This window comes from Lissotriton helveticus, chromosome 1_1, assembly GCF_964261635.1.
Source record: "Lissotriton helveticus chromosome 1_1, aLisHel1.1, whole genome shotgun sequence".
In the NCBI taxonomy this organism is placed as follows: Eukaryota; Metazoa; Chordata; class Amphibia; order Caudata; family Salamandridae; genus Lissotriton; species Lissotriton helveticus.
The window spans coordinates 577,655,736-577,669,709 of record NC_136057.1 but is presented as its reverse complement, the minus strand read 5'-3'; positions in this window follow the sequence as shown (position 1 = coordinate 577,669,709).

Here is a 13,974-nt window from a genome sequence, read left to right as displayed (position 1 = left end):
GTTGAGATGTTTCATTACGGTTTTTGATCATCAGGGGAAACCTATGAGCCCTTTGAACCTCTTTCTCCCAGTCCCAGGATTGGAGTTCCGGGAGCGCATTTTTTTTTCAAAATTTATTTTATTGATTTCAAAAGCAAAGTCAGGCAGTACATTGCGGTAGAAAGGTGACATGCATAGGAGGCAGTCGAGACAGACCAACACATCTTCCCTGTAAATCAAACCACAAGCAAGATACATGTGCCTATGCAGTGGTACAGTGCTATGGCCGCTGATGTCAGGTGCAGTGAAAGAACAAAACTCCAAGAACTGAAACCCAGAGCCCTCCCCCGCCCCCAACTCCCCCCCACCCCAACCAGTGTGCCAAACCAAGAGAACGATCACGAAGGTGGCTATGTAACTAATATTGCGGCATCTTATGAAATCATGGAGGGTCATGTGGAACTTCTGTAAGGCGTAGCAATCGGAGATATCTGGGGCAAGTGACTTCGTTGAATTCAGTAGAAAGGAGGGACAGTAATGGTGGCCAGACCTTCTAGAACGCCGCAGTGGTATGTGTAAGTGTGTGTTGTGATGCAGCCTGCATAGCAATCCCCATCTGACGGCCCGAATGGACTTCAGGGGGAAGGTGAGCGCATTGGGAAGGCCCAGGATGGTATAGGCCGGGAATCTCTGAATTTCAGTGTCAAATGTAGAATCAATGTCATTTAAGACGGCTTTCCAATAGTCTTGGATTTCACGACATTCCCAAAGGATATGAGTCAAAGTGCCTTTCTCCCCACATCCCCTCCAGCATAGTGCGCTACGGGTTGGGTTTCCCCTGTTGAGCCGGACCGGGGTGAGGTGCAAATAAAGGGACAGTTTCACTGCTGCCTCCCTGCTTGCGGTGTTGCGTGTGGTGTGGGAAGCCCTGTAGTATATGTAGCTCCACTCTCTTTTTGTCAGAGTTCGTCCCAGTTCCGCCTCCCAGCGCCTTTGCCCCGGTGTTTTACCCGGTGTGATGGGGGTGCAAGCATTTTATAGAGGTCCAATATAAGATGCCTGTCCGAGTCCTTCTTCACCAAACACCTCTCGAACTCCGTCATGCGCCTACCGACCAGGGAGGCGTAAATCGGGTGCGTGAGCCAGTGCCGGAGTTGAAAATATTGAAAAAGATGAGGGGAGACGACATCGTAACACTGTGACACATCAGAGAGGGGAATAAAGCCCTGTAGATCAAAAAGGTGGCCAGCGGAGCGACAGCTGGTACCTCGCCATTGGGAAAAGGCGTGGGAGTCGGTGCCCGGCGGGAATTCCGGATTGTCCAGAATGGGGGCAAGCGGGGAAGGAAAAGTCGTCAATCCCCTCCTGACAGCGAACGCATCCCAGACACGCATAACAGTGCGAGTGATGGGCGATCGCAAGAAGTAGCGTGGTCTGTGCTGCCGGAGGAGGAACGGAACCTTCCAAAGGGAGGTCTGAGCCATTGCCCTATCCTGAAACAACCACTGTTTCTCAGACTCCGGCCTATACCACTCCACCAAGTATCAAAGTTGGGAGGCCTGGAAATATTGCAGAAGGTTGGGGATCCCAAGAACTCCCTCATCCGCGCTCCGGTACGCCAGCTGTTTATGCAAGCGTGGCCGTTTCGCATCCCAGACAAAATGCAGGAGAGCGGCCTGTAAGGCTGCGATGGTGCCAGCTGGGGGCATTACCGGGATGGTTTGGAAAATGTACAAGATTTTTGGTAGGGTCGACATTTTCACTGCCGCGACACGCCCCAGCAGAGAGAGGGGTTGCTTAGACCAGCGTGTGAGGTCCGTCCGAATCTGGGAGGTGAGGGCCGCGTAGTTCAGGGCGACCGTCGAGTCCGTGGAAGAAGTGAGAGTAACACCTAAGTACGGGAGTCGTGCGGTCGTCTGTAGGCTGCCACCATAAGCTGGCGCTGGCATTTGTGGGTGGGCATTACATCCCAGTGGCAATATCAGGGATTTCCCTCTATTGATTTTGAAGCCAGATACGGCTCCAAAGGACTCTAGTTCTCTCAGGAAGGCAGGGACGGAGCAATCCGGACGGTCGAGTGCAGCTATGATGTCGTCGGCATAAAGGCCGATCGCGTGGGGCTCTCGGCCAAAGGTAATGCCATGAATGTCAGGATTATCACGGACCTTTTGCGCAAGCGGTTCTGCGTATAGGGCAAATAAAAGAGGCGAAAGGGGGCACCCCTGCCTCGTACCGTGCTGGATCTCGAAGGGGCTCGAGCGGAGGCCGCCTAGGCGGACCCGAGCTTGAGGATGATGATAACAGCTTCCGATCCAGGACTGAAAGCGATCCCCCAGCCGAAAGCGCAACAAGGTGCGTCGTAAATAAGTCCAATCGACCCGATCGAACACTTTTTCAGCGTCAACGGCCAGCAGCGCAGAATCTGAGTTTTGGAAATGGGCCTTGTCAATTAGGTGAAGTATTCTCTTGGTATTATCGCTACATTGGCGATTCGGGACAAAGCCGGACTGGTCGGGCTCTAAAATCCCAGGCAAGCATGGACCGAGTCGTGCAGGTAGGATACCTGTAAAAAGTTTTAAGTCCAGGTTGAGAAGGGAGATAGGACGGAACGCCGTGCAATACGTAGGTTTCTTGCCTGGCTTGGGCAGCACCACTATTTCGGCCGCAAGCATGTCCGGGGGCATGCAGCCCGGGCCCTCAAAAGAATTGAAGAGCCGAGTGAGAATAGGAGCCGTTGGCTAAAGGTTTTATAAAACCGGCTGAAAAGCCGTCCGGTCCCGGGGATTTGAGAGGGCGAAGGCGAGATATAGCAGCCAGCACTTCATCCAAGCGGATGGGGGCGTCCAAAGCATCCGCGTTCGCCTGGGATAGCGCAGTGACCTCCACCGATTCCAGGTATGTATCGATGTCCCAGTGATAGAGCGCGCAGGTCATCCGACCAACAATTTTACCACATACGTATTGGGCCCATATATTTCAATTTACCATATTTATTAATCGGGTAACCTTACACTCTACTACCAGTATCCCTTGTTCCTTCCTATTTATTCCTACTGTACCCGGCTTACCATTCCACCGTTACGGGTACCTATGACCACAATGGATCAGGGAGCTAGCTGTAAAAGAAAAGCAGACACCAAAATACTTTTTCTATCTTTGCACTCATGGAAATAACCAGAGACACGGGAAGTTTTAAAAACCTTTATCTAAACTTCATCAGATTCCGAAAGCATAAGATTTATAGTAAGTAAACAATCAATAACCAAGATTACAAAGAGCACGTATCCATAAAGGAAGTAAGTGAGACCAACCATTTATAAGTCTAAAGGAAGGTAAAAACAGGGAACATGCTAATATAGGTTTCAGGGTTTAGACTCAGTATGTTGTCTAAAGGACGGGAAAAATAAGGAACATACTAGAATTTCACAGATAACTATTTCCCCATGAAGAGGAATTATGGGTAAAGTAAGAATAGACCATACTAATAAAACAGTGCAAAAGCTTGAATCGACTAAAGGATGGGTAAAGAAAAGGAACATCTATATATTGTATGAGTAGTACTTAGAACAGTGCTTATAGGATGGGGAAAAATTGGAACATGCTAGTATAACAACTACAATGTAGGACTCTATCATTTGTCAGCAACGGGAGGGTAAGAAAAAGGAACAATATGCAAATACGATTTATTCAAAACCAAGAGATGGAAAATGCAAAAATGGTTGGGTTCCCTCAGACTTATATTTACCTAGAATGGTGTGAAGACCAACCCTGGCCACGGGTCAGTTAAGGACAGGAGGAACCCCTAGGAAGGACAGTCGCCAGTTGGCCAGCAGGTGAAGAAGGGACACCCCAGGACAGGACAGGAAAACCAGATTAGGATCAGGACAGGACCACCAAGTTAAGATCAGCACCCGCAGTTCGGAAGCAACGCCTGCGCTCCACCCTCTCTGCAGCTATCAGTCAGAACCCCGATTGGGTTATCGAATTCCCCAGCAAAGTGCTCCGCCAGCACTTAAGGTTTCCAAAACCCCGCTTGAGTCTATGGAAATTACGGACAGAGTGCTCCGCAGCTCTCTGTATCAATTACCTATTGAGTGCGTTGGGTCAGTGACAGGTCAGTTATTCGGACAAGTCGGACAATTTCTCTAGCTAAACCTAGGCTAGTTATACTGTTTTCGGGTCAGTGTACCACCCCCCAAATGTTGCAAGTGTCAGAATCCCCAATTTTGATTGGTCCCCAAGTAGGCCAGGTCAACACACCAACCACATTTCATTTCTACAAGCCCTAATTTACATACTCTGGGACCGCCTATTAAATTTGGGGTTCCCATGACATGTTCTACAGAATACAATGAAATTAATACATTTGTTTCATTTGCAGGACAGTTCAGCTTCATTCTGCTAGGTCGTAGGTCACTTCCTCATGAGCATCTTGACTGTGGCTGCCAGCTGGCTGAGTTCCACTGGCACAAGGTTTTGTTCCCTCTGCCAGGATGACATGCGCAGTAGGGACTTTTAAGATGGGGTTTAGACTCCCTCCCAGGCCCAAGGGTTACGATACATGAAAAGTAAGCGAAAACAAATTAAAACACAGAAATAAATGAATACACTGTATACCAGGAATCCCTATATGACTCCCCTTACTTTATACTAACTTATAGCATAAACATTAGTGCAAACGAACAGTAGCGCAAAAGCAGCAGCGCAAGCTTCGGCATGTGAGAACACAAAGCGGCCATCTTAATGCTAGTGCGCAACCGCAAAGATTCCCACCAGAACTGCGAGTACGTCACGTCACGTGAGTGTGACCAACGCATGCGCAGAAGAAACCCCGCCAAGCAGCGGCCATTTTAATGACAAGCGTTGTTAATGTTAATAAACACATATGCAAGCGTCTCTGGGACACCCAAAATGTCAGAATAACGGGGAAATTAGTAAGACAAACAGGTTGAGTTAATTCATTATAGTTATTCGAGGTTCATGAGTACAAGCAAGTCACGTAACGTGCGAATCCTTGCTCCATCAATCCCCTCTTTGATGATATTTACTATCATCACAAAACAATAGAATCAGATGCCAACTTTTTCACATTTTGCCCATTTCAATATCTTCCAACATTCGATTCAACTTCTCTTTTGTTTCTTTGTTAGGGTGAGAATTCTTCACCCTTTTATAAATCTGATTATTCAGTTCCTCTAATTCAAGTTCATCCACATTCCGTTTCATGCCTCTTTTGTTCACAGTATATTTCTTTTGGTGTTTGCGACATTTGCAACAGACAAATATGAGGAATATGATAAAACCTATTCCTGCAATTGGCATCAGTACCTTAAACAATAAACCTCTACCTAAATTTGCAAACCAATGACCTACAGCGGAGAGACCATCAGTAAGTCTCTTCCAGGCACTGTCAACCTCCAGTGGTTTGAGTTCTTTTTCCAAATTTGTAATGTTCCTCACATACCTTTGAATTCCTACACTTTTATCAGGTATGTAAGTGCAACAATGTTGCGCTTTCAACATTCTGCAGACTCCGCCCTCTTTTGCTAATAGAGTATCAAGGGCAAGTCTGTTTTGTAAAACCATTGATCTGATCGCAACCATTTCGGTATTGACCATCAAGAAACCTCCAGCAGTGTCGGTAGATAACCGATCTACTACTGTTGACAATTTGCAAATTTTGTTTGTGTTTAGAACCACTCCCACTGCAGGTATTATTGCGCTAAAAATATCTCCTACAATCTCACCAGCAGTTTCTCTTTTATTGCGTACTAATTGGTTAGTTTCTTCAGCGCTTCCAGTGATTTTCCCCACATGGTATATCTTTGGGAAGACAATACCAAAATAGCAACTCCCGTACCAATGGTCGGGCAATTTGAAGTAAGCCTTGTTCCCACAAATAAAATAAATTCCAGGAAACACAGGCTCTGTCCCATCTTTGAAACCCCAACCTCCAATTACCTTGTAATTATGTTCGCATTCACTGGAACCAATGAAAACATTGTTATAATAACTAGTCTTTTCCCTTTTAAGACAAAGCATGCCTTTCTTTTCGAAATCAAGGAACATAGCAGCATTTGCTCCACCATTTGAGGTGCTCCCTATAATCTCTGCCCATTTAGGAACCTTGTGGTTCTTGTCTTTGGCCTTCTTTTGGAAACTCTCTCTTCTCTTCTCTACCATGTCCAGGAATTCTTTTTCCTTTTCATGTAAAGAACAGGTCAAGTTATTTTTATGTGCATCATCTATATTAATTTTTCCTACAGTTAGAAAATAATCACTCATGAATTTAGCTACCGAAAGCTTGGGAGACGATTGTGCAGGCGCTGTGTCTTCGTCGGTCATGTTCTTCAGGGTATAGTACTTTCCTGCCAAGTCACCCTCGAGACTCGCCAAGGCTTCTATCGAAAGCTGACGTTGGATGAAGGGCGAGAGCAATCAGAGAGTTTGGTGATGTGAAAGCTGGATGTACGATCAGCTGACCTAGATAAGTAGAGAACCCTAGAGCCTAATCCCGTGCATGATACCCACATCAACGGCAGTTAGAGGGAGGGGGGGGAGGGCAGGTTTTGGAGTCCCGCTGTAGCTCTAGGTGGGGTGCCTGTAGGTGGGACTCGTAGCAAGTGCCAGACAGAGTAGAACCAAGGGGTGTGGAATCTTGGGAACAAGGGCAGTGGGCACCAAGGGGCCTCAAGACAGTCACCGAGGGGGGGTACTGACTAGTAGCCGCAGAGGCGGGCACAGTTGATACTGACGTAGCTGGATAGGCTAGCTAACTACGCTAAGCGGGGCTTCGAGAAGGGGGTTTTGTTGGTTGGAAAATGCAGATACTACATTGGGTTGTTGACCAGATGCCTGAGTGGGAAGATCACCGTGCCACTATGCCGGAATACCGATACGCCACCCAGCCTCCGGGATGTGGGCGAAATGGCTGTGTGCAACTTTGTTGTTACCATAAGGCGTTTAGGTAACAAAGGTGTAATGGTTGACTTAATTGGATGCTTTGCTTTTAATTCTGCAATAAAAACATGTTATAAAAAAAAAAAAAATGAATTTAGCTACATCTCTAGTCGTATGTACAGGGTTCAGGTTTCTTCGACTAGGAAGTTCAGAAAATGTTACGTCAGAGTTTGAATAGTAATACTGTAAAGGTCCTCTTTTGTAAAATAAGCTAGTTAGTATAGTACAGGAAATTCCATAGGTTAAGGGCAAATGATGATAAGTCACGCATTCAGTTACAGAAGTAGGTAGCTTCATGCAGACATAACAGTCGTCTATTTCCATAGTTTCTACATAATGCAATAACAGGTTTGCGAAAACGTTTAAATGAGTCTTGTTCTTAATTTTGTTAAAGTGTAATACTTCCTCATCTGGTGCTTCTAAATCTAACTGTCTTCGTTTCAGGCTAAGTGGTTTGTCCAAAGTGTCTACTCTTCGTGGTGTAATTCTAGTGTGTGATTCTACAGTGTCGTCAGGTAAATTATTATTTGGGTACAAACTTGGGTTCTTACTCATCATAGAAGGAAGGGTTACTGTTAGTCCTATCCAAAGGATCAGTACTATTGCTACACTACATAAACATACTTGGCAGCATGTTTTACAACAACTTCGTCTCGGTCTTTCATTCACATTTGAATCAGACATTTTCGCTCAAAAGAAGCTTTCCAACCCCTCTTTGTAACTTTGCACAAGTTGCTTACACTGGGCAACTTCAGGTTGGTTCTTCTTCTTCAGCAGACTGGTCAACGGTCAATTCTTCATCACTTTCGTCACTTATCTCAAGATCCTCAAATTCCTCCAACACCAGGTAAGTGCATTCAGGATCCCGATACTTTTCGTTCAGTCTTTTTATTCTGTCACTTCTTCGCTTGGAGTTCTCTGCAGTTTGTTCTGTTTTACTGGAGCCCTGTTTTCTTTGCTCAAACTTTTCTGCTACTGTTTTTAGTCTTAGTCTCAGTCTTTTGATGTACCTTGGTTCTCTATTCTTTTTCTTGAATCTTTTAACTGGCACTGCGGTTTGGCTTTCTTCTAATGCTCTTTTATTTTCGTTTTGTTGTGGCACTTCTGCTTCTGCTTCCTCCCTTTCTATCTGACTAGTTCCAGGTCTTATTTCAATTTCTTCTGCCTGGTTGCTAAGCTGGCCTTGTTCAGGTGTAGACTGGATTTGACTTTTAGATGTTTCAATTTCTGTGTCCTGAACACATTCGTCTAATTCTATCTCATCCTGTTCAAGCACTTCGAACCTTTGATTTTCTTCCGCTTGAACTTTCGCCCTAATTTCTATCTGTCCCTTTTCAATCTCAGGAGTTCTTGGAGGTGTGTCGATCACCTCTTCTGTCCCTATATGATCTTCTTCCTCATCAGATTTGACACGGATTTCGATTATCTGATTGTCTCCTCCAATTCCTGTCTCTTCCTCACTATCCCACTCTCTGTCTGAGTATGTTTGGCTTCTGGTTCTTATGGGATCAAATGTCAGGTCGATTACAGGTATCCATCCATCTTGACTGGTGCTCGGTTGTTCGTTATCAGCTACCTCAGGACCAACGTCTGGAGACCCCTCAGCTGGACAACCTTCAGCGTCAGCTTCTTCGTCTTCGGTTACCTTTTTCGTATGGCTGGCATGGATCCACTTTGGCACACCGGCACACTTCACCGCTGTTGTGGTCACCAGAATCACTTGTCTTGGTTTTCCCCACTTCGGTGCAAGGCAACTTGAACAGGTGTGTTTCTTTAGGACCACCCAATCACCTGGATTCAGATTATGGACTGGAGTTGATGGGCTGGCGATGGCGTCTTCCCCAATCTGGTGAGAGATAGAACACACTTGGTCACCCAGTTGCTTGCAGTACTCTAGTACCAAATCATCAGAAATGCTTATCAGTTTGTGTCCTGGTACCCATGCTTGTCGCATTACTCTTCCCATCAGGATCTCATGGGGACTCAGGCCTGTTTTTCGGTCTGGAATGCTTCTGATCCCCATTAGGACAAGAGTTAAAGCCTCTATCCAGTTCATGCCAGTAGATTAACACATCTTTCCTAGTCTTGACTTGACAGTGCCATTCAGTTGTTCCACCACTCCAGAAGCCTCTGGACGATATGCACAGTGCAGTTTTTGAGTAATTTTGAATGCTTCACAGATCTGACCAATTATTTCATTCTGAAAATGCCCACCTCTGTCTGATTCAATTGTGACTGGAACCCCGTACCTAGGTATTAGTTCTCGCAGTAACAATTTGGCTACAGTGATGGCATCATTTTTCTTGGCCGGGTAAGCCTCTACCCATTTTGAAAACAGGCAAACAATGACAAGGATGTATCTCATTCCTCTACAAGGGGGTAACTGAATGAAGTCAATTTGTAATCTTATAAAAGGACCTTCTGCTTTCCCAATTTTTCCCAGTGAAACTACTGTTTTCTTCCCAGCATTGTATTGCTGACATGTCAAGCACCTCTGGCAGAGTGCCTCTGCTACTTTCCTGAATTTCGCGTTCAACCATGTCTGTTTGAAAACACGAACCATGGCATCCCTACCAATGTGTGCATCTCCATGTATTAACCGGGTCATAGGAGCAAGCAAGCTGTCAGGCAACACAGGCATACCATCAGAGCAAACAATGACACCATCCTCGTTCCTCTGTTGACAACCAAACTTTCTCCATCTTCTCTTTTCCTTTGGTTCTGCTGCATTCTGTAAATGTCTCAGTTCCTCCCATGTTGGCACATTCTCAAACACCATAAGTTTGCAGCTGTTTCCATATCCCCCTAATTTGATATTGACTGACATTTGATGTCTTGCACAATGTTGGGCCAGTTGGTCAGCATATCGATTACCTGCTGTCACATTGTCATCGCCAGATTTGTGAGCAGCACACTTGACCACTGCGAATTCCTTTGGTAACTGGATTGCTTCCAGTAATTCCTGTACCACTTTTCCATTTCTGATAGGAGTAGCTGAAGAAGTCAGGAACTCTCTTTGCAGCCATAATTGGCCAAAGTCATGCACAACCCCGTAACCATACTGACTGTCAGTATATATGGTTACTCTTTTATTTTTCCCAATTTTACAGGCTCTTGCAAATGCAATCAATTCGGCTACTTGTGCAGACTTTATTCCAAATAGATAGGATGCTTCTACGGCACGTGATACTGTGACTACAGCATAGGCAGCACTGAGGCCTCCCTTCTCATGTCTCAGACATGAGCCATCTACAAACAGCTCATAATCCTCTACAGGCAGGGGCATTTTCTTGATATCTGGGCGTGGTTTGGTACTAAACTCAGTCAGGTCAATGCAGTCATGCTCAACCTCTCCTTTTGCTTCTGCAATTAGTGAATCTGGTAATAGGGTTGCTGGATTCAATATGTTACACCGAGTAATGATTACATTTGCCGCACCCACAAGAATCCTCTCATATTTAGTCAGCCGACTAGGTGTGAGATACTGGGTTTTAGTTCTGGTCAGTAAGAGTACAACTGCATGTGGAACATACACAGTTACAGGATGTCCCATAATGATGGATTCGCTCTGTTCCAGACTCATGCAAGTTGCAGCTACCGCTTTCAGACATCCCGGCAATCCAGCAGCCACTGGATCCAAAGTAGCAGAGAAGTATGCTACTGGACGTCTAGTCAAACCATGCTCTTGGGTTAGGACTGACAGTGCACAATTGTCTCGTGTATCACAAAATAGTGCAAATTCTTTCGAATAATCAGGCATTCCTAATGCGGGGGCTGTACATAGACATTCTCGTAATTTAGTAAATGCTGTCATGCTTTCTTCATCCCATTCTACTGGGTCCTTTGCTCCTTTCCTTGTCATCTTTATCAAAGGCTTTGCTAGGACTGCAAATCCCACAATCCATTGTCTGCAGTATCCTACAACTCCAAGAAACATTCTGATTTCTTTCTGAGTATTGGTTAATTGCATGTTTCGAATTATTCTAATTCTTTCTGAAGTAACTTTCCTGATACCCTTCTCTATCTGGTGACCCAGATATTTTACTGAAGTGGTACAGAACTGTAGTTTGTCAGGTGATACTTTGTGTCCTCCTTCCCCTAAGTGGTTCAGTAAGGCAATGGTGTCAACAACACAGTCTTTCTGACTTTTAGACGCCACTAAGAGGTCGTCTATATATTGCACCAAAACTGATTCTCCAGGTAAAACCAAGGATTCAAGGCACTTTTTCAGAATCTGATTAAAAATTGAGGGGCTTTCTGTATACCCCTGAGGGACGCGATTCCAGACGAACACGTGACTGTCGAATTCAAATGAGAATAGAAATTTGCTGTCTGGATGCAATGGGATTGAAAAGAATGCGTGACATAAATCAATTACGGTGAACCACTCAGCATTCCATGGAATTTGATACAAAATCACTGCTGGGTTCGGAACAATAAGACAGCAAGGAACAACGATTTTATTTACATTTCTTAGGTCCTGCACTACCCTGTACTTTCCACTAGGTTTCTTGATTCCGATTATGGGTGAGTTGCAAGGACTACTCAACACTTCTTGTATGATGTTTGCTTCTAGCAATCTTTTTATTTCAATGGCATCTCCTGCCTTCACTTCTGCACTCATTTTGTATTGTTTAGTATTTGGGTAAACTGCATCTCCCTTTATGGCTATTTTAATTGGGTCTACATTTGCCATTAATCCTACATCTTTTCCAGTAAAGTCCCATACTTCTGGCTTCACTGTCTGTTGAAGTTCTTCAGGTAAGTCTTGTATTGTTAGTCTTTTAATTTCTGAGTCAGGCCTTATTAGCATTAATTTGTATATTCCATCTTCGTCTGGGGTTTGTATTTCGATGCCCTTTGGTGTGCAAAAGATGGTACAGTTCATTTTACACAACAAATCACGTCCCAATAGGTTTACGGGACTGGAATCACAGACAACAAATCTATGCATTTCCTTGAAATTCCCTATTGTAATCTCCATGGGCTCAGTAACCGGGGTACTAATCAGTTGATTAGATACACCCACTACTAGGATCGCTTCTCCCGAGAGGGGTAGGTTTGGAACATCTGCTGTTCTTACAGTAGAACGGGTAGCCCCAGTGTCCAACAGAAAGGTGACATCATTTCCTTCAACCTTTCCTTCAATGTATGGCCCTGACTGGTCTACCGGCAAGGAAGCGCCAAGTACGCACTCCTCGTCCTCCCCCCTCAGGCACCGTCAGTACGGTTCATCACAGAGGAAAGTATCATTCAACAAAAATTGTGAAGTTGCTGCATTTCTAACCTCCTTTCCTCCCCATACTTCAATGTCTTCACCCTGCTGTGCTTTACCCTTAAAATTCGGCCTAGGTGCACGGGGCAACTGACTCTGTTTTACCTGTTGCTGGGTCTTTCTTGGCTTTTCATTCTGCGTCTGTGGATTTAAATCATTAATTTGGGGGTTATCATTTTGTGCGTATGGACACTCGTCTCTCCAGTGCCCTATCTGTCCGCACCCGTGACAGGGGAACTTCTTTTTGGCCTCCTCTCGGCTCATTTTTACTCTGGGCTTCCCTCCACCACAGAACCTTGGTGTTGGGTATTATTATTCATTTTACTCAACTGCTTTTCCTGCTGTTCAGCTAGTTTCACTTGTGCCCACATGACCTTTTCCTTTAAAGCCTTTCGTTTGTCAGCCGTCTCATCCTCGCAATATTTGGCATACCTTAACACCTCGTCAATTTTCTTAGACTGTCAACAGATTTTGTTGTCTTTGATCCATTGGCAAATTTCAGGTCTCAAACCGTTTACAAACCTGTAAATGAAGTGGGTCATGTCCTTCATCTCAATGTTGTCTAGCCCGCTGTAAGTTTTGAACACCTGTAACATTCGTTCATAATAGGAATGCACAGTTTCATCTCTATCCTGGGTAGTTCTATCTATTCGGGTCCAATCAGTTTCCTTTGCAGGCACTTTTCCCTTCAGATGCAACATTACCTGGTTGTATTTTGTCATTACATTATCAGAAGGAGCCCCTGTGAGAGGGTCCCTCGGGTATTCCTTATTAGGCCAATCAATAGAAATTTTACATTCTGTCCACAAATCTACGGGAACTACGATATCGAAAAACCCATCCAGATCTTTCCAAAGGCATTTTTGTACTTTTACAAACCTTTCTACCTGTCTGTACCACTCTAAAGGTTTTTCTCGTAATTTCGGGAAGTCATTGGTAAAGGACACAATATCCTGTCGGGACCATGGAACGTGCACATACTTTCTACCTGGCACTTCTCGAATAGGATATAATTGTTCTGGCTTGTCAGCTTCTTTTAAAACATACTCAGAAGTCATCTGTTTTGATCTAATTTCCTCCTTTTTCTTTGCCCACCTGGATTTCCATTTTTCTAAATCTCCCCATTTTTGCAACAGGTTCAACAATTCTCTAATCTGCACTTTTTTCCTGACACATTCATATTTTCTAAATCTTTGTCTGAAAACTCTGCTCTATAGGGTTTTTGCAATGATTTATATTTCCCAATATCAATTCCCATACTTTCCGCGGTGTCCATTAATTTCTCATGAAACACCCTAGTATTGCGGGTGATGCTCTTACAGATAAACAGAAGTTCTTCTTCCGAAAAGGTATTTAGTCTGTCTAACCCCGCATTTCCAGCCATTAGTTCTTCCAATTCTATTCTTAATTTGAAAATATCTAAGGGTTTTGACTGAGGAGTTTGTCTCTCTAATTCTCGACTCCATCTTTCAATTTCTTCAGGTGTCACTACTGTGACATTTTTAGTACCTGAAGTTGATTCCATCTGGATTTCTCCTGAAGCGAAAGGAGTGTTTCTTCTCTGCGACCCCTTTCCTAGTTCCCTGATCGGTAAATCCATTAAAGAAATCTCAGATTCACATTCACTCGCCTGATCATCTATGATTAAGGGCTCTTTTCTCGGCTGCACTACAGCTGGGGTAATGATCGGAGTCTTTGGGCTCCCTTGTTTATCCCCATACAAAGGGACAACTGGTCCATTAGTTACTGGGATCGTCAAG